The sequence below is a fragment of the Monomorium pharaonis genome, chromosome 11 (assembly GCF_013373865.1).
Source record: "Monomorium pharaonis isolate MP-MQ-018 chromosome 11, ASM1337386v2, whole genome shotgun sequence".
NCBI lineage: Eukaryota > Metazoa > Arthropoda > Insecta > Hymenoptera > Formicidae > Monomorium > Monomorium pharaonis.
The window spans coordinates 15,451,797-15,474,606 of NC_050477.1; the positions used below are offsets into that span (position 1 = coordinate 15,451,797).

General features: G+C 36.6%; 1 protein-coding gene across 3 annotated transcripts in view; it reads right to left on the bottom strand.

Annotated features, from left to right (window-relative positions):
* The window catches only part of LOC105839349 (putative polypeptide N-acetylgalactosaminyltransferase 9), a 217,757-nt gene that overhangs the window by 143,977 nt on the left and 50,970 nt on the right, over nt 1-22,810 (bottom strand). The window contains exon 1 of one of the 3 annotated variants that reach the window (XM_036293851.1): nt 3,450-3,858. The exons of the other annotated variants lie outside the window; for them this stretch is intronic. The gene's annotated coding sequence lies outside the window, so the exon portion shown is untranslated. Of the gene's footprint in view, nt 1-3,449; nt 3,859-22,810 lie in introns of those variants that run through there. 3 annotated transcript variants of the gene reach the window in all.

Sequence of the window (22,810 nt, forward strand, 5' to 3'; positions counted from 1 at the left end):
GATATCAAACGGTTTTTTGTTTCTTTTAACAATTTAGCATTTTGAAAATAATACAGAAGAACGAAATATTTCTGAACGTGTATTCCCGCGGCAGCGAATGTCGCTGACGGGACGATATCCTTTCCGATGAACGACGCGCGTAAAGTCGCCACAACCTGCCGGCACAGCCGCGTGATGTAAAGTTCATCTCGTAAAGCCCCGACCTAATTCGACAGTGTAATAAACCCGTAATGAAACGGTGGCCCCATACGAGTGAACTCGACTCTGTGTCGCACGCACGTGCTGAGCTATCGTACACAGCCAGGAAGTTTGTGGCTGAAGTGCAAGGTTAAGAGATTGCATCCGGTGAACGGGAAGTGGTCAGATCGTGACGATGTAGCCTGTGGTGGCCACGACTTTACGACAGACGAATCAATGGCGATGCATGTTACGTCGTCGAAACTTTAGCTTAAAGTGCGATCTAACGTTCAGCGCCGACGTAATGCCAAGCGAATGGAAGGTAGAAACGGCTAATTTTCTCTCCGAACACTATTTTGTTGACGCGATAAACGCGATTTTCGAGAGAAAATCGGTATGTGAGGTCGTCCATCATCGATCTGCTCTCGCGATCCCAAGGAGCGATATAATCGGTTGAATTATAAATGTCTTAAATGTCTACCGTAGCTCAAGTTCCTACTCACCTAACTCCTGCATTAATAGTACGGGCTTTACAAAGTTACGCTCTAGAACTACATAGCTTAGAGCTATTCAGCACGGTGAAAGCGTCGAATGAGATTTAACGCGAGTCCCACGGGATTCGCAAACAGGCTGGCTGCCGGGCAAAATCAAAACGCAACGTTACCATCAGTTGCGATCAGTCAAATCCGGCGTATAAAAGACGTAATGCATATCCGGTTACACGATGACGCGCCGACGCGTCTCTCCCGTTTCCTCGAAGGCTGTTCCTTCTTTGCCGGCGTCATTTTTACCAATGCTCTTATCCAACAGAATCTTCATGTGTTTCCCCGGCTCCTTTCTCTTTCCCAGCTTCAGTTAATACGCGCATTCCGCATTGCTATGCACGTCCGCGGAAGAAGAGAAAGAGAGGGAGGGGAGGGGGGCGGCTATGGGATCAAATTACAGCATAAGCGGCTTATTTATCGCTGCGTAGCGTCGGTACGCGACAAGCGTGCAATCAAAAAGTCACAGCTAGCCGCCGAAATGAATATCCCGGCAGATCCGCGCGTGCCGACGGTGAGAAAAAGAATTACTTCACGAAGGTCGGCAAACACGTGAACGCACGTGTATCACATATCACGGTCGGATTCGCGCGCGCCGACGACAGACGCCGATTGATTTTAATCGACGTACGCTGCACATAACTCGCCAAATACTTCAACGCTGGTGCGAATAAAGGTGCGCTAAAGAATCTTTACGCGCGCGCATAGTTCGCTTCTTTATATCGCGATGCCAACGGCAGGCGCTTCAATTTAAATTCCATCCGGAGGTGGATTCGTTACAGATCGTCACAGAGTGCCGAACAGCGGCGAACGGAATTTGACGAACGGGATAAGGTATGTGAATGACCGCTCGCCAGTGAATGACCACCGCGCGTGCGAATGTATTTCAATCCCGTCTATATATAGTAACGCAATTATAACACTTTTGATGACATAAAAATATGATGGGATTTAAAATTTAAAACAGAATAAACGTTCATTGAAGCCAATCATTCACCAATTTCACTAATGTCGTTTTCATTCTTTTCGAGTTTCATGATTTTATATAGTACATCCTAAAAATTTATTCAACAATGTACATAATAAAATGAAGAGAATGTATCGATAAAATATATTACATAACGATCTTTAACATTAACACATTTTAATCGCGTTAGCATATTCGACCGATTGACTGTTAAACCGATATCGACATGCCCGAGCTCATTTTTCATATATTATAGATAGAGAGCTTGTGATGAAAATGAGGAATAAATGTTGCAGTAAATAAGTGGAGGAGATAAAAGCGTATCAAGGCTCGTACTTCGGAACGCTGATCGCGCTCGTTGCTACTAGCGCGCGCGGCTTAGAAGCCGTAACGTAATCATAAACCATCGACATCGCGACTGACTGCAAGAGAGCTTGGTTAGTGAGAGATTCTTCCGCCTTCTCTTCCTTCCTTCCTTCGACGTTTCGCATCGTGCAGTTTCTTCGTGGTCTGTTGCGCCGTTACCGGAAGCAACCGCGTAGCGATAGAATGAGCAGAACACGTAAAGACCGCTTGGATTCCTCGGTTTTGCCAAAGCTGATTCTCCGCTCGCCATACAACATCTTTATGGGATATTGAAGTGAAATGAACAAAGAGAGAGAGAGGGGGGGGGGAGCCAACAAGTTTGTCGATAATTATTTCGATATTGAAATTTAATTAGATAGTATATAAATAATTCACTTTGATATCTTATTCGCAATAAATTCAATATTTCGAGAATATAAGATGTAGTATATATATATATATATATATATATATATATATATATTCATTTATAAAAAGAATAATTAAATTATACGTATGATATTCGCGAAATATTGACATCGAGTTGACTTGGAAAATGAGACCTCGTCCAAATTGAGACGAAGATCACGTCACATAATTATTCATAGTTAGCCAGAATTTTAATTACGAAATATATCGTATTGCATGTACAAGCTGTAACAATTTCCGTTAATAGATATTCAGCAATTACGGCGCGTTAGTTTTATTTTTGCAATATATGTTCTGACGCAACTCGCGCTTCGAATTGTTCTCGATAATGAGTTTGACATCATTCATCGTTATCGGAAATCGGCACTCGTTCTATTGTAACTGAAATTTGTAGTCAACTCAATTTTCTGCATACACTACCGGTTATTGCTGAAGTGACGAGTTTGCAAGTGTTTCGACAGTTGGGTTATATAATTGACTTTCAAGTAAACTGTGTCATGTGTTGTTAATAAAATTCCGATTATTATATATTCGTGATGAATTACAAGAATGCTTACTTTAATTCGCTTCCTGATTGGCTAAGAGGGAACCGAGACTTACTTAAGGTAATAAAAATTGATTGAAACCGCGTTCCCTTGTCGCGTGTTTTCGTCCAACATACTCCGAGTTTCGTGTACTTGGCCAATATAACGATAATTTGCAATCACGTTAAGGTGGCTGACCGAACCAAAGTCAAGTTGTCACGATAAAATTGAATTACACAAGTTATATAACAAAATTACAACGATAATAACAAAGAAATAATCGTCGTCCGTGCAATAACGTGGCCATAACGTAAATCGGTGAAAGTAACCTCACATGAACAAGGCTACTATTTACATGCTACTATTTACACATTCTAACAGCAGCAAAGTATTACAAAAATATGCAAACTTCTTTCGATTTCGAAGCGACATTTCTTAGAGCTATGATGTAAACGTAAAACTTACCGTTTTTATATAAACGTTGCACTTATAAAACAAACAAGCGTATGAACTCACTCGTATGTCACGCGGACGACAAAGATACACATTAATATTGAATTACAGAACAGAGAACTGATCATCTACATCACTTCATCATAAAATGCACGTTTCTTTTCTGTTAGATTAGAAATTCTTTTTTGAATCAACGAAAGAAACGATGCCACACAAAACCGGAGCAGTTACGGTCCCCGCGATAGCGCCGCAATCTTATCGTACACCTTGTAGTCGAATTATCGACCGTCGCTACGATAAAAAGCGATAAACCTAAAACCGGAATCGAAGAATCGAAGATCTCTATCGCGCGAGCGCGCCGCGGTACAAAAGTCAGCGGGGAGAAAGCCGCTGAACCTGGCGACGACCAGGCGGTGACTGAAACCGGCTCGGCAGCCAAGCGGTGCCGATAGCCGGCTGGAACACCTGCGACCTGCAGATTCCGAGGAGTAGGAGAAGGTGAACCAGGGAGGAGAAGGTGAACCGCGAAGAAGGAGCGGAGGCATACTCTCTCGATGGCCTTTGCGCGAAAGCAGAACCTTCGGCTCGTCCACCGAGCGATTGCTCAACGCTCGATGCACGGCCCGAGACGGCGATCTTTCCGCCGGGTGTAGAAGAAGCGCGCTCGGGATTCTCGATCTATATAACATATACGCTCGACATTCTCTCTGGAATTAAGCCGCGGGCGCTATATCGAGAGTCTCGCTGAATTATTCCGCGGAAACGCATACAGTTTGCGTCGCGCGGAACACATCCGCGCGGGACATCTCGGGCTTCCGCGGCTCCAATCTCTCGGGGAAACCGCGGAAACCAATCTCTTAGAATACATGTATTGTAAAATGTATCCCGCGTCTAGTTGCCGTACAAGTAAAATCTGCCGTCTGAGACCATACGGTCGCGTTTCATCTTCATTTCGATGGCAGTGTAACGCGGTCGCAGAGATTTATTGACGACCCCGCGTGATATCCGTAAATCGATAAATCAAGATAAAGAATCCAATGGCATAATGTACGTATCTGCACTTTCATTTAATCACCATGATTAAAATCGTCCTCGAAGAAACAGAAACGCGGCAGTTAAGAGGCGGATAATTGCTTGGTTAGTTTTCCACGAATGCAGTATATATTCCTGTGTTAATTCCGCATTTTAGTTTCATTGTCGGCCGAAACAATGTACGTAAAATTTACACGTTTCGATTTGAGGAATATTTTGTTGAAAAATCGCTGCAATACTCACTCCAAAATTAAATGGAATCGTAACATTTCGGATCACAAGTTTATCTCACAATTGAAATTAAAATATCAAATTTCTATTTTTCAATCGTTAATAATAACGTTACAAAGTTTTTAATAATTATTTGTGTAAAACTAGAATACTTCAAAACGCAACGCACATTTAAAAACAACTTCAACAACAACACACTTCACCAAAACAAGACCTGTTTCGATATAATCTAATCTAATCATGATTAGTAGTAAAAATATGCTTTCACGAACGGATTTATATCCACGTTTCTTACGATGTAATCATCTTCTATAAATCACATCTGTCCGTTTCGAATTGAAGGTCTTTCTAAAAACATAAGTCACACGGAAATGTACACGCAAGTTTACAATACAAGTAGCAAGTAGTTTAAAAAATAGAATGATCACCAACGGTTAACATTTCAAAAGCATTGCGGGATTAAACGATACGTGTCATAAAGCAACTACTTTCCTTTGAAAATTAGAAATCTTCGAGGCAGCTAATTAGTATGTAATGATGTAAAGCCGTTGTTCGTTCCAAAGCACGCGAATATGAATGTCGGATGCCAACGATGTGATACACGTAAAAAAATTACACGTACTTTTGCGTTACCGTTATTGTACAATTTTAAAATTTAATTACCTGTAAAATTAACTATTTAGCAATTTAACTTCTTTAAACACGTAAATGTGAAATTACTTGCTACATTTATTTATTAGCTTTTTCAGCTGTAAATATAAAATGTTCAATAATTAACAATTTAATTAATGAACTAAATTAATTTTATGGGATTCTCTAAAGCCAATTTTGGAAAGCTCAGTTTCTTTTTTAATTATGAGTAAAAGCTTAAGACATTTGATATTTTTGTTCATTCCAAATTTAGGATTAATTTAGTAAAACTATCAATATCTTGATATTTTTTAACATGATTAGATTAATTTGCTAAAACTATTAATACTTTGATATTTTTGTTCATTCCAAATTTAAAATCGTGAGTTAATATAATCTATATAAAAATTTATCAAATAAGAGAGAGAAAAGATCTTAAAAATTCAAAAATTTTAGGTATGTGTTAAACGTAAATATTTTAAATGTTTAAAAAAGATATACCTATTACCAATATAAGATATATACCAATTTTTAATATTATCCAAAAGTTTGAGACCACGCATAAAATTTAAATTGTATTTCAAAAACATTACTTAAAGTCCGATTCATGTGGTAGTCAGTATTTTTTCTTAATTTAAAAACAAATAGGGGTATTTTTTTAGTACGTAGTCATGCTTAACATAGTGTTGTTTCATTAAAAAAAAACTATAGTTATATAAAGCTTTTTTTAAAACTAAGCTGTAAACTATTTCAAAAGATAGCTAGAAAAAGCTTCAGTAAAAAAAATAATTAAACTTATAACTATGGCTCACCTAGATTAGTCAAACAAAATATAAGGATGATTACGCTAGCAAAAAAAGTGTTGAATATAACATTATTCCTTTTAATCTTATATAAAAATTTTTTTTATAACTTTCAAACGTGTTATATTATTTTTCATGTCATATTATAAAACAATGGATAAAATAATAAAAATATGTTAAATTGTAATACAAATTTGATTTTATACATAGAAAAGAAACTTTCAATTAATTTTTAAATTTTAATCTTGGCAACATGCATAATATTAATCATAACTATATAAAATTCTAAAGATAATTTTGTAATCTAATAATTCACGTTTCGTTAAATATTAGTTTATTATTATTAAACAATTACATAGATATTGCGCATACACAACATAATAAATGTTTATAGGAAAAAATTCAAGAAAATGTAGAAATCTAAGGAACTCGATTTCGCTACCGTCACGGAATGTTTTTCAATATCAGACCGGATCACGTACGCTCGTTACCGAAAAACAATATAAGACGCTCGCTTTTATAGGGGCGACTTCATTTCCAAGATGAATACCTAGGCGTAGCAGGACGGAATGTCAACCGGCAGCCGTCTCACTTGGTGTTTTATTTCGCGATTGAATTCTGCTCGCGCGATACTGATAAATTATGGCCGCGGTCGCAGCTAGGCGATATTCCTGCCAACAAATTCCCCGTAGGTACGATCATATTTATGGTCTTCGTAATTCGAAAACCAGCTGTATAGAAGGAAGCAATTTGTTCGATTGCCGATACAATATTGCGACGCGGCGACGGAATGGGATCGTACGGCGCGCGAAAAACCCAGTGACGTATTAAATGCATCTTTTAGATACATAAAACTAACTCGTGAATGTATATACGTTTCATAAAAGAATAACATACTGTTTTTTTAAATTTTAATTAAATATATATGCATACGATATACATTTAAATCAACTACGAATAAATGATTATACGGAAATAACGGAGAAACATGAGAATCTTACGCGTATTATCAGTAAAAGCTTTCGAGATAATCTTAATTAAGATCGTAATAGCGCACGCTTCACGTGCGAAATGAGTAAGGCGGAGGAATTGGAAATTTTTTTAACGAAGGCAATAAGAGAGACGAGATTTTATTCGCGATATCCGATCGATGGTGGCCCGAATTGTCCCGTTCGATTTCGCGAATGCCCGTCGTCTGCGAATCCCAAAAGTTTCTCGTCGTTTCTGCGGGAATGAGGGGAAACGCGGAATTGCGCCGAGCCCCGACTTCCGGCAAAGATTACATTTAATCAGAATTAAGGATGCTTGTGGACCATCGATAGTCCAAGAGGGTCGGCTCCCCGGTCTCCGTTTCATTTAGAATCGAATAGGTCTAATCAACGGTGGAGATTTCCCCGAGCTACTGCCGCTTCGAAAGTTTGAATCACATTAGATGGGTATATCGCTTTTCCGTCAAATATCCGCAGCGGAATTACACATGTCGCTGCCCGGTATCGATTTTGATCTACGGCACGCGTACCCCGCATTTATATCCGGCATGACGGCGACTACCATTGCAAATTCCTTTCTGAGACTTTCCATCACAAATACCCCGCGTGCTTTCCGCATGAATGCTTACATGGGGAATATCACGCGCAATATTACAAGATACGCAATATTATATGCGCGATAAGGAACATACAAAAGTGCAAAGACATAGAGATGTCGGAGATGCGTATGATTTATTGATTAATTGCCGCATTAACTACTATTTTCTTTCCTCTAATATTGGCATGAATCACGATATGAATAATTGAATACGCACGAATCTCTGAATATGCATCTCTCGACTTGGCCGTGCATCGGGATAAGCCTATGTAAGCCCCCGGGGAACCGTTGTCATCGCTATCCTTAACGTCGAGAATAGTGCCAAGACTTCATTAATGAAAGGCGTATCTCTTCTCTCATTACGAAACATTTACATTCAAACTGAAATTGCTTCCCAGTCTCGAAGGCATTTCGAAACGTGCATTTCATCAAAATACGGGCGTATCCCTCCAGATTTGATGGAAATAATTCCACTTCTCCAATGTTTGCGATGCTCGTAAAGCCCTTGATCGAGATATTTCGTTGCCGCGGCGCAAAGAAAGCGAGGAATTGTTTTCAGGACTTGTTTCCTGCGCAGCAGGCAAAGGAAGTCCAACGTCACGTCTCTCAGCTGTGTACACCCGGTGAATCCGTAATTATTCTCGCGACACGCACGGACTTTAAATTCCCAATTTGCATCGAGGTAATTAATAAATCATTAAAAAAGTTTGCGGGACTTCTTAAGGCATCGCCGCTTTTTGCGAGTCGCCTCGATCGAGTGCGTCGGCCTTTAAACAGTCTTCGTCTTTATGCTTCGGGCAGAACGAGACGTTTATTTAATAACGTTTGGAGATTGTCGCTCTGCTTCTCGTCTCTTTCATCTCGTATATCATTTTATGTTCCTCTCGATACAGATTGGTTAATACAATTTTATATATTATATATAATTATATATATATTTATATCATATAAATCACATGTAATTTATACTGAATATATATATATATATATATATATATATTATTATAATAACATATACATATAATTTGTTCTAGAGCAACATTAAACGTATAATTTTTATTTATGCAAATAATGCTAATTCAAATAATCAATACAGATGTTAAACAAATATATGTTGGATATAACCGTCTTCCTTACATTCTTTATTTTTCTTTCTCTCTAGAATCTAGAAAATCAAGCACATTTGTGTCGAATTTGTCAATATTCTTTTTTTATCGCACTATAAAACTCAATTATGCTCTGTACTCAATTATGCTCAAACTATTTTAAAATAGAGGAAGTTAAAGAAGAATATATTTTTCGTTACTTCCGGACCCGTTACGTCAAACCGGCATCAATTGGCCTCGTGCATCATTGAGGTGACAATTTAATCCGTTAAACCGCAGGTTGCATTGACGATGATGCGGTAATTGAGTTTCAGAATTTACGTGGCAAGTTCGTTAAAATGCATCTGTGTACTATCTCGATCGTTTTGCAATTAATAGCGACTCAACAATGATGTAATCAATCATGTGGAAAAAAAAATTGGCATCGCCGGATTTTGTGCAGATCACACTTTCCGATCGATATCATACAATGTGTATATAGTGCGCTATTATAACTGTCAACTACCACATAACAGAACATTACATGTCGGGGAGGACGGGTAATACATTTTTCACACAATGTGGTACTGTAAAATAATTAAAGGTACGAATAGCCATTGGATTAGCATGCGTAATCGATAGGCAAACAGCAGTTTAATACGTAATATCTTGTTGGTGTAGGCCATTGTTCGTAGGTACTCTACCATGAATATCACACGTCGGCGACACGAGAATATCGAAATATCGAGGGCAGTGTAGTAGATGTCAACGTGTTAGACGGAGCGTGAAGCAATGGATTGTGACATTTAGCAAGATTCATCGATAGATATTGCAATGTTATTTTTTTGCGCGCAGTCACATCAAGATTGCTTCCCAATCTTAAATCGGTATCTTAAATCAACGCAGAAGTGCAGCGTAAAACTCGCAGGGTCGTCCACGAAAAATAATGTCGGCACCTTCCGTGTTACGTCGCGAGTATAACTTATTATCCCACAAGATGGAACATAAACTGCCTCGGCCGAGTTAAGAAAGCGGTTATTTTTAAAGAAAACACATTTTCGGACTCTCTATTCCGGCTCGTTCAACGCGGAACGTAAAAAATGACCTCGGAAGGCTTACCCGATGGCTGGTTGCAGCTTTCTCTCCTATGCGAAAAATTACTGCATTTCCGAAGGGTCCCGACAAGTGCAACGATCATGGGCATCGATCCGCATCGGTCGCCGTTGGGAACTAAATTTGCCGACGGTAAAGGCAATTTATTTTCGACTCCATCGCCACTACGGAGGCAACAAAAATTGTGCGGTACACTTGCAGATGGCTGGCTCGGTATGAAGCAAAGTAATTTTCTCCGCGTAATTTGCTTAATGACAAGTATTTATGTAGTAATTAAACACTTTTCTCGCGCAGCATAGTTAAGCGTATTTTTAATTTTACTAAAAAAAAAAAAGGAAAATATATAATTACTAAAAAAAATTCCGGCATTAAAATTACTTCTTAATATTTGATTTTTACGAAAATTATTTTATCCTTAAATGCTCTTAGGAAAAAGTCTTTTTAACAAGGTGCATTTTTCATAAGAGAAATATTTATCAACGTCGAAAGCATCGTTTAACCATTAAACTCCGTCAAATACGCATCATTGATCGACATACTCTTTTTTTAAAAGCTACCTACATACCCTTATGAAAAATAACCCATTTGAGTATTTCGCCCATAGGCTTGGCGCTTTTGAAAAATTACTATGCTCCTTCGCGAATTCCTTCTCCTGCCTGGCGTAACGGTCATAGCCGTCGATCCGTATCGGTTGCCGCCTGTACGAGTTAAATTCTCCGACGAAGGAGTCTTTCTAGGGAAGGAAGGAAGAGCCTCCCATCCCAGAAATTCCATACGCAACCTAGGAAGCATCGAGCTACCACCCGCCGATCGAACGAGCCGTTTCTCCTCGGCTTTACATCACTTTTATGCCCGCCATATTTCTGACCGGCCAAACGGTCCGACGAATGATGCATTATTTACGGCGAAATTCGACGAGAATCAACCGGATGCATCGTCGTCGTTCGTTAAAAAAACTCACGCAATCTCCTCCAATTATATTCTATACTATATTGTACAATTCCATTTCGAGTTTCTCTCGCTAGTAAAAATCGATTGATTTCTCATTCAATTAATTTTTTTTACTCAATGAGTAATAATTGTTCAAGAGAGGTCGATCATAAAACCTTATTTGAATAAATAAAATAACATATTCATACAAACTAAAATAAAATTTATCAAAAAGGAATAATATTATCAGAATGTGTGTCTACAAAATTTATTACCTATTAATTTATATTTATCACACACACACACACATTTCATTTATTTTGAGCTATTTATGCATATGAAAGATATATTTTCATCGTTTGTGAGACAATTCAACATTCCACTACATTAATTAAAATCTAAAACCTCGTATTAAAATTATTAAGATTTTATATGGAAAAATACTTGAGATCTATTGAGTTTCTAATGACTATTCAAATAAAGTGAACTAAAAATCTCTGCGCTATATAAAGATTAATTTTTTAAATCTCAAGACTATATAAAGTTTAACCCTTTAACGTCAAACCAGCACTGTTTCGTATCATCGACGTTTCGCCATATTGCATCCGCCATGGTGAAATTCGTTTAACTAAGTACATAATTTTTAAGTTCAAACAAAAATTGCACGGTTTAAAAAGGTTAAAATATCATCACTATCTGTCATGTATTCTGTGAGTGTTTTATACTCGCTTATGTAACTATAGCGAAATTTTGCTTCACGTCGTTCGACGATTAATCTCGGTCGATTCGTTGGCAGCTTTCCGGGCAATGACTATCGACAGTTCCCGTAATTTCTTCTAACCTTCGTCTTCCCCCGATACCGTCATATTCACCACCTGACCTAGCATTGAAATATTATCGACGTTAAGGAAGGTGCTGGGAGCAGGGATATCCTCGATCATCATAACCAGAATACGACATGACAGACGAGTCTGTAGATTTTATCAACTTTTCGCATTGCCGGTTGCGAAAGATAAAAGTCGTTAGCTGGCACTCGAAATTTTATTTCCGAATGTCGATAAGAATTATCGTAATATTCGGATACATAAACTATAAATTTACTGTTCACGTACAATTGCTTAACTAAAGAAACTAAAAAGTGCTATTACCGCGAAATTAGAAAAATCCTCTTAAAATAGTATCATAGAATAATTCAATTTGTGAAAAATTCAACCTTTTTTCACTTAATTTTGACTTTTTCTAGATCTTTACGCAAAAATGGAATTGTTTGTAAAATTTTATGCTTAAACACACATTGCGATTAAAGTCTAACAATGATCTTCAACCAATATATAAATATATATAACAATGTTCAATCAATTTACCAGATCGAATACTGGATCACGACAGCGAGCATCTTGGCTTATAGATTACTGGCATTGTGCATTCACGGTAATGATAAATAATGCTCCGCGATCGATCAAATAACGCCGTTTTTATAACACTTTTAAGCTCACACGTATGATGCTAGAAAGCTTAACGACCTCGGCGACTCAGGCTTCACCATTCCCCACTACGCTACCTAGATCGGGACGGTATAATGCAGATTTATCGGTACAAAACGATATTCCGGCAAAAAGCCGTGCACGAAGATCGTTATGGAACGACGAAGATATCGGGCTGAAACGAGCAATCAGTTTTTCCGTCGGCCTTTAACTCAGAATAATGTCCAGTTTTTTGCTGCCATAAGTCCTCCCGCAGTGCGAAATGTTCGTTGAAGGTATTATCCCGCTTACACACGACACTTACTCTGGTTAATTTCCTTGCCACATAATGTAGATTGCCATCTCGCGTCGCAACTATTTAAATATGTGATTTCTACACATTTATTTGCAATGACTAATAAATTGACGATTAGTTAATAATGTATTAGTTTATTTCCAAACTTTTTCGAATCGCTCAAAGCTGTCAATATAATTACCATTTAAATCAGTAAAATTCATGGAATAATCTGAAGCGCGAGTGATTTATTAGAAAAATATGGAAAATTCTGCGTTTTTATAGTAAACATTTTCAAAATTAATGCATTTTTACAAAAATAAACAGGAAAGGTTAACACCAATAACGAATAATAAAGATGTAATTTTCAATATAATAATTTTTATTTATTGTTTACCATTTCTCAATTTTATGGTTATTTATTAATATTTATCTTTATTATTTTAATGTGTCTATTTCTCTTGCTTTGTATTTCATGTTAATTTCACAATTTAAACTATTTTATAATTTAAATGTTATAAAGTTAATAAAGACTGTGTACTAATCGAAATATTCGACACACACACACACAATTCAAGTTAAATAAAAAAAAATTATTGTATTCAAAACATTTTACACTTTTATTACTCATTATTGATATACATTAATTTTTCCTGATTATTTTTGTAAAAGCGAGTTTGTTATTGTCCCTTATTAATATAAAAATTTGTTTATGAGTTGTATACTCTTTATGAATATTTTAAACTATATATATAATTCCATGACGCAGAATATACTTATTATATTCTTTAATTAAAAATTTCGGTGTTTCACGAAAACAACTTTAATATTATTCAACATTTCTATATCATCGACGTCCATCTTTCATCGAGAAGATGCGCGGTTACAAAACGACGATGGTGCTCCTTGGAGCGCGCAACGACCCTTCCTTCCTCTTGGGTTAATCTCGGTCGGAATAATTGCATCCCAGTACGTGATAGATGATGTCACCTCGCCGTTCGTAACCTCGTATTCCATAACTTCGCAATATGGCGCGCAACTTGCATCGAAACTCTCCAAGATCGAGGAGACGATTGTTACATGGCCAAGAAAGGGGAAGACAATCCCTGCAGTATTCGAGGGAATCGCAAATTGAGTTTTCCCAGTGTACCAGCCGCAGACCGTGTGATTCCGTCAGCGAAATGTCGCTGACTTGGACACGTATTCCTTTCGGCGATACGGATCGCGTTGTACATGTGAATTATGCGTCAAATATGCAGATCGAAACGGAGTTCTGCAGCGCTTTCCTGTCTATTTTTCTTTTCTCCTTTCTCTCTCTCTCTCTCTCTCTCTCTCGTAACTCATCAAATTTTTAAAGAGACATGGTTGCAACGGATCTAACGGACCTAGACAGCTTAAATTCTACACGAATTAATAGTTTAGATGTATCTGTACACCACGCAAATTGAGTAACAGCAAAATATTCCGAGCTACCTTAAGAAGATACAGTGCATAACAGTAAATAATTTAATAATAATTGTCATGTTTTATCGTTCAAAAATTGCAGCCAGTATATATATATATCTGTAATACGTCCAAATAAACTGTATATCACGTCAATCATTATTATATCCTGCGCCCTGCAAAAGTTAAAAAGAGAGATCAATCAAATACGATGACATTGTCAGATCGTAATTACTCCGCAAGGTCTAGTAAATTATCCATATTTACGCCTCACGCCCTGTGTACTAGCTGTTCGCAAAATTGCAGCCTTCCTGACGAAAGAAGAAAGCCAAATCACGTCTCTTTCACGTGGTTTCGCGTCCAACTCCGGCGAGTTGCGCGGCGTGTAATGGACCGCGAGCCTCTCTTTTCCCGCGGATGTTATTTAGTAGGAAGTACTTATTCACGAGAGCAGTAAAGCGGCCATTATAAGTCTCCGGAGGCAAATAACCGTGGAGCTTACCCCATATCGCTCACTTTCATAAATCGCGCCGTGGGAGAGGGGCCGGGGATGAAAACGAAAGAATAAGAATAGAAGATGAAGAGTGAAACTGGGAGAGACGCGAGTAATAGAGAAACGAGAGTGGATGCGAATGCAAGCGCGATGGGTAAATAATTGTGAATGCGTATAATGAATAGGAACACAAGAGAGCGAACAGCAGTCAATAGAAATACCTGGGAACAAAGAAACAGCAAATGATATTCGCCAAAAAGGGGGGGGGGGGAACTTAGTAATGAGCCTAAGAAGATACGACGCTACAAGATAAATCCACGACTCGACGACGAATAGAAAAGGGCAGAGGGCGGGAAGAGAGATGCCGCGATGGGAATCTGTGAAAACGATGACTGAAGAACGGCAGAGTCGTCTTCCTTCAGTCGAGTTGCTGTACACAGCGACGAAGTGGAGGTGAGGAATGGAAGAGGAAGATAATCTTGCCTGCACTGTTCTCTTGACCTCGGAGCACAAAGACACCCAACGAGCTGAAAACCACCTCGCAACTTTCGCTCTCTCTCTCCCTCTACCTTTCTCTCTCTCTCTCTCTCTTTTGCAAACCACCCCGTAGTTCTGACGGTACATAGTACAAAAGCGAGTAAACCAGAGAAAATTTCGACTCCGCGACACAAGGCGACGCGACGACGCAACATTTATACAATTTTCAAGATATATTAACTTGAATTTCAAATAAAGTTTACAAACAAATTTACAAACTTGTTATTGCCGTTTCAATTAGAATTGTTAATTATTGTCAATAAAGGATGTCAAAGTTATAGAAGCCGTACAATATTTAGAGCAATATTTATCGATATACGGCTCCAACGATGTAATTCATATAAAATTATTTCTTATTATTACATTCAAAACTTATCTTACAAAAACTGAATATGTATGTGTATATACGTTCACATCGCTGACTGACAATTTATCGGTCACAAAATTCCCGCTTTCGAAACCCTAAATTAATACGAGTTTTTCCTTCGTCACTCCTTTTCATTACAAGCTGATATTCCGTCGAACAAAAAATTTCTTGTTAACTCTCGTTTTTATCTAGATATACCTATAAAATTCGCGATTGCATCCAATCGCACAAATCGTCTTCCCGGAGTTTCGATTTTGCCGGTCGGCTTGGCAGCACTAAAACGGAAGTTTCATTTCAGTCCCTTCCTGCCGTCGCGTCTTAAAATTTTAAACGGATCGCTCGAGATACGGAATCGAAGGGGGAAAGGAGATGGCGTTCATGCAACTTTATCGGCGATGAAAAGGCGACCCTGACCTCGTTGAAGCGTGACAACCGACGCTCTTCGCTTTTCTATGGACCCCAGGAGATTTGGTTTCCCTCGTTCAGCCCTGTGTGTGCTATCGCATTCTTCGTTCACGACAACGGAGAGAAATATTCGCATATCGGATCTGCTCACAAACTACCGGTATAATGCCATAATCTACGTGATGGATCTTCAAGAAAGCGAAATAGAATAGAACTGTTTGAAGTCCTGCGTATAAAATAAAAATAAGGCGATAATTTCAAATATCTTAAATGATCATTTTACAAACAAAAACTTGATAATTCCTGTCATTATTGCATCTCTCTTTCACATTTAAATAGTGTAATCAATGGGCATCACATTAATGTCGACATATAACAGATATTGACAGAAGAGGATAAAAGGGAAATCTGTTAGATCTACTTCGAAAGAACTCTCAGCGTAACAAGTCGATGAATTTTAACGGAGCCACTGAGTAGATCAAGTAAACATACGCGAAGTAGTGTGAAACAATAAAAAAGTAACGTCACGTTAGTTTATGACATCCTGAACGAATCAGAACGGACCTGCCGTCCGGTTTAATGTTTTCACATGTTTCATAAACGCATTGTAAAATACAACGCGAGTTCCAGTATCAGAGCCAACCGTTTCAATATGAACTTCATATAACTCGATATTAATTATCGTTACGTGTATGACGATATCTGCTTTGGCTCGACCAGTAACGTTTCGATGATAGCGACACGGGCTATATAAATACGGCGGAATCGATGTGAAATCTGTCGCACGGATTAATTTTAAAGGGTTAACATGTGTGTGGGATCTCGGTCCAACAAATGCGCTCCGTTAATCACGATACGCTCGTAATTTTGCGGCGGTATGATGATGTAAAGTACAAAGGTTGACATCGTCCGGCGTATAATCCAAGCTATTTTCGCTTTGCGGGGTTATTGAAATTCGTTTAAATTCCGCGGCATTATTCGCGACGTGTAATTCAATTTACCGGCGGAAAGTACTAATACAAACGGACAAAACAGATCGTATGCGCTTGCGAGCTACTTTTTTCCAAAGCTCGGCGCGACATCGTTACACAGTCCGACATTATACGCGAGGTGAGTGTTGCTGTACGCGGCCACGATTTTTGAGTTTGACGATATCATGCAATTAACAGTGCTTTAAAAACACATGTACGCGGGACAAAAGAAAGTAAAGTGTATCAGTGAAACCTACTGTAAAGTTACTTTCATTAAAGTTTAAATTAACAATTTTCAAACATACGCCGGTATTATTTCGCGGTTGGGGAGCGGATTTATTTATATGTAATCGCAAAATTCGCGATATAGACTCGCGCAACAATAAAAACTAATTGGCGGCATAAACCTAAGCTGCAAATAATCGCGCCGTACAGCATGCGCTATCGTTATCGCGCGTATTGCGCAACGTCCGTCGTTACAGCGTTATTGTTAGCGCGTAACCGTTAGTTCGTAGCCGTTCGTTATCTTTCGATACGCCCGCCATTTTCGGGGAATAGATTCCTTTTAATTGCACGGCAGCTGTACGCGGCGCAACGGCGAATTTCGGGAACAACATGTGGCGTATATAGTGCGTGAAAGCTTTTGCAGATGCATTTGGCTATGCCCGCAGATAGGTACATGCGCATTTAGCGTTTTATTCCGCGTGCAAAATTTCCTTACGGTAAACGATCAAACAAATAAAGTCGTACGTTATCGTACATCGTTGCGAGCGCAATGTCTCGCGAAATTCAATAATCGATATTAAGAAACGCAGTTTACCGTAATCTTTTCACCTTACGTCTTCCTCACACGCGCTGCTGTCACACGCAATTTAGCGACGCGGTCGCTTTCATCAAGTGTACCTCTTGTATTAATCAAACAGCGCAATAATAACGGATTGAAACGCGCGACTACATTTCTTTTTTTTTGCCAACCATATCTTTTGTGGAGATTTACTGTACTCTTCACACGGCAGCACTTGGAATACATTTAATTGCGCTGCTACGGCACGACCCCGCGGCAGTCGCTTTCATCGATTGCGTCCTTTGTATTAATCAAACGACGATGCAATAACGGATTGAAGCACAACGAACACATAACTACGTCGTTAGTCGCGCAAATGGCTCTGTCTCTACGTTACAACTAATATAGAACCGACGAATGGTCGAAGGCGACGCGTTTGCGAGCAACATTGCGGCTTATTAATTGGGAGGCATGACTGCCATGCTGAAAGGCGGCTAATTGCGCTCGCTTTTAAGCAAATTTACATTCTTATTCTACTCGCGTGATTTTAATTCGCCCGAGCGTTGTCTGACTTGGCGTTCGTTACGCTTAGAGAATTTGGAACGTAGCTAAATGGATGCTCCTCAAAAGCTTTGCATAACCTCTCGTCAAATATTCAAACATACATATTTTATATATCGCATGCTTCGTGACTGCTACATTAGATTTGTTATGTTACTTAGATTTGCGAAGAGGGAAATGCCGGTGAGCAATGCGTGAAAGTAAACGTACCGGTGTACCATGTGTCGTGCAAGAAGCGATTAAAGTCGCCATTCTACATGCACGTGAAATCGCAGTCAGCGAAACGGTCAGTCAGAATGAAGGCACTTCTTGATAAACCGAGAGAAATGCGAATCGATGCGTTGTTCGTGTCTGTCACGTATTCGCAAATTTACGGTGGCAAACAGTCCCAAAAAATCCAACAAGTCCGAAGTCTTCGTCATCTATTCCGTCGGAATCACTTCCGTTTATTCCGTGTCTCCTCAAGCGAGACGTCATACGACGGACGTGAAATCGATGAGCGAATAAATAAAAGTGTCTGACAAGCTCGGTAATAAAATATGGCAGATGTGGAAAGCAAAGTAAATGCTGCGGGAATAAATTAGATCGTATGTCTTGAGTAACGATACGAAGACTAAACATTAGCGATAAAAATACGAAATAAGTAAACATAATAAATTAAATTTACATTTAATTAAATATTCCGCAATTAGAGAATGTGCTTCCAATCATAGCTTCCAACTCACTTATGTGAGTTAGGGAGTTTAAAATTTCACACAAAAATTATTATTATTATTAAGCACCAAAATCTGCCGCAGACCTCTGAAAGGCCGATATTAATTCTTCCATCTTTATATTTAAATTAAATTTCGTAAATATCCAATAATTAAAATCAATAATCGACATATAAAACAACGTATTTTCATAATAGTTATAACAACGCTAATAATTTTCATACGTCTTCTTCGCTCCGCGTTTTATTTCACAAAACTCATGTGCCATTTAGAATATTTCTCTACTGCAGTACTTCAGTAAATGAAATTCTCTCGCATTTAATTTTAGCATTCGATCGTATTTCAAACGCATGTATTTAAGACTTTTGCAATTTCGCGTGTGAGAGAGAGAAGAGAGCACAGCGAAGGATAATGAATTAGTAATCGTAGGCGGGTTGGTACGCAAGGTAAATTCATTGGTCGGTCGTTCTTTTGTGATGCATGAGATTTCCACGATCCGCGAATAATGGAATGGAGAAAAAGTGCGAACAATTCCGTCACTCTCGGGTCACACGTCGTCATTCCAGTGAAAAGAAGCGCGCACGCACACAGTACCCGGTTGTCCCTGTCACGACTTCACGCCCAAAAAGTACTTTCAATTTGGATCCTTCCACATAAAACGAGAGGCAATAATTTAAATTTGAAATTAGGACAATTTAGATTTTTTTCCACTAGACTGACTTGCGACAAACGCGATAACGTTCCAAAACAAGTATTTCACATATAAATAAAGAATAAAAATATATTAAAAAATAATATTCGGAGTATTAATAGCATGTGTGTGATGTATTAAAATAGATAATTGTTTATTAATTATACGAATAGAATATAATTGTATTGTTATATTATATAATTCACGCTGTATTATTCATACATTATTTACATATCCAGTATTTAAATATAAGTATATAATTATAATAAGCCTTAAAATGTGAATTCAAACAGCATAATTATATAATAATTATATCATGATTGCTTGTGAATATCAATGAAATTAGAATTATATTTCTATTACAATAGTTTCAATTCATTCTTATTAAATTAAGCTGATTAAAAGTATTAGTAAAAAATATATTAAGTATAAATATATATTTAATTACAACTATTAAATTAATTATATTGTTACGAGTGAAAAAATACACATATTTAATACAGAATAAAGTAAATTATCATTAATTTATTGGTTAATAATTCATTACTCAAATAATTATACTTTAATCATACGTCACGCATCAAGGCGAATTGAAAATTAATTAACGGTTAATTCGATCATATCGCAAAACATTAAGTAAATCTAATTACTATAAATCGGAAGATGCGATAGTCCAGCTAGACTTGGATCATAAAATTGAACAGAAATATAATCAAACGCATCATAAACTACTGACATCGTACGTTGATACGACATCACAGATCAAGGCATAAAATTATTATACATTCTCGTGGAGCCATTGCCATAAACACGATCTCAGAAATTAAAGTACATAAGAAATCTCAATATTTTTACAGTTCATCAAATCAACTACAACAAATGAATAATTTGACGGCATGATGTATAATACATATATGTATATATATCATTTTAAAAATTATTAAAATTTAACTTAAGAAAACTACATCAAAATAGTATATATATATATATATATAATTTCTTTGTTAAATCCATATTTTTTAATATTTAATAAATGTGTACGTTTTTGAAATTTGAATTTCACTAGGATGAAACGAAAAGGAACTGTAGACAGCCATAAAAAACGGATGTAACACGCATTCCACGTATAATGCATGCGTTCCAGTAACAAGGAGCATTTGCAATTAGAGGTGAATAATTAAAGGGTCGTTAGTCTCGCCAAGTATAACTCAAATCGCGGGGAGCGGAAATAAAGTCCAGCATTTTCAAAGCTGGTTGACGTGGCTGAGTTACAAAAGCAATCGATTGTTCCTTTTGCATACCACGTCAAAGTATATAAATAACCATGTGATAAACACAGTATGTTCGTGCATAATTATCAATAAAAATGTTACGCGCGCGTACAAGCAATCATGATTGACAAAGGTTTGAGATCTACACAAATTGGACAATCATTAACGCGTTATAAAGTTTAATATAATTAATTATAAAAAAGGTAATTGCTTTTCTAATAATAAATTAACAAAGATAAAATTCGTCCAAACCTTTGCACAGTGTTTCAAATATTAAATAAAAAATAATGTGCTCGTTATATAATTTCAAATTTTTTAATATGAGATATATGAGCAAAATATAGTAATTTTTTAATGCTAATTTTCGCATTAGTAATAAGAGAAATGGGGAATTCTATCCAGCATGAAAAATTATAATTAAAATGTAACTGTTCTTTGATGTTGTGTTATATGAATAATAATTCAAATATTTATGAATAAAATATTTCGTTATAAAATTTTCGTGCTAAAAACAATTACTCAATTTTTGTTCTTTTTTTAAGTACTAATTATATCTGATTTTCTCGACAATAATCTTAAAATACATCCATTATTTACTTAAAATAAGTAATATTAACTTGAAATAAACTTTTGTATCGACACAAAAAATATATACTACTGTGTATGTTTATAAATTAAGTAAACATTATTTATTTCAAATATTCCGTAAGTTTATATGTTCACAATTTATTATATTATAAGTTCATCATAAACATTCATTCAAAATATAGTATATTTAAAATATATTAAAATATATAAGAAAATGAAATTAAAACAAAAATTCAATTTTATTATTATTCTAATTCATCTTCGACACAATTTTACAATATTCTTCAAAAAAATATTATAAAATTTATTCTTTCTTTTGCATATAATAATGAGAGTTTTTTTAATTTTTTAATAAGTACATTTTGTGATTATCAAGTTTATTAATATTAACAAATATTTTTCGTTAAGATTACCATTACTTACTAGACAGAAAACAATAAATTGAATAAACGCTTTTTTTGGTAATATATTTTACACATGTACACATCTTTACAACATAATAATTATTAAAATGCATGTTACAAAATAATAACATTATAAATTTATGCCATTTTGTTATACATAGAATTATTTTCACAATAATTTTTCACAAATTAAAGTCAGGCACGATACTTCTCTATCAGAATGGAATCGAAGTGACACGCAATAGAAATGGATCGAGCAAACGAAGAAACGGTCTGTCACGTCGATCTAATGGACAGCTTTAATTACAACGGACATGTATATGTATGAATAAATGCACGTATATAGACGTATTCATGACGTATAGATAATGTGCCTCGATGTATAAAAGCATAGTTTTCTCCGCAAATTAGCATAACGATTCTGTCGACGACATGCAGTTTTCATATATTCATTCACAGAGTAGACAAATTCTTTTTGTCTATTTGTATAATTCTGCTCGTCATATTGCTCAGAGATGTAACTTGGCCAAAAAATGGTAATACTTTTTGTCATGCTAACAATTCTTTATGTATTATGAGAACAAATCTTGTTACGATAATGTCTAATCACAGTTCTTTAAAAAAAAAAAGTATCCATTAAACAAACATGGAAAACGATCATATTTTCAGAAACAAACCAAATATATTAGTCATGTTTGTTATTAAGCAATATAATTGCAGTAAAATGTAACTATTATTTCTCAAAAATATGTTTAAGAAATTTTTCGAAAAAGAAAGATATCATCACTATCTAATCACTAATATAAATCAAATATTTTAATATCTCTCTATCTATAACAAAATTTCTTGTCTTGTTAACATCTTTTATCTTTAGCCTTACACAACTTTGCTATCTACAGTGACGTCAATCTAGTTGAGTTTTATTAATGTAGATAACATAGGAAAGTCTTAGCAAGTCCTAGCGAAGATTTTATCG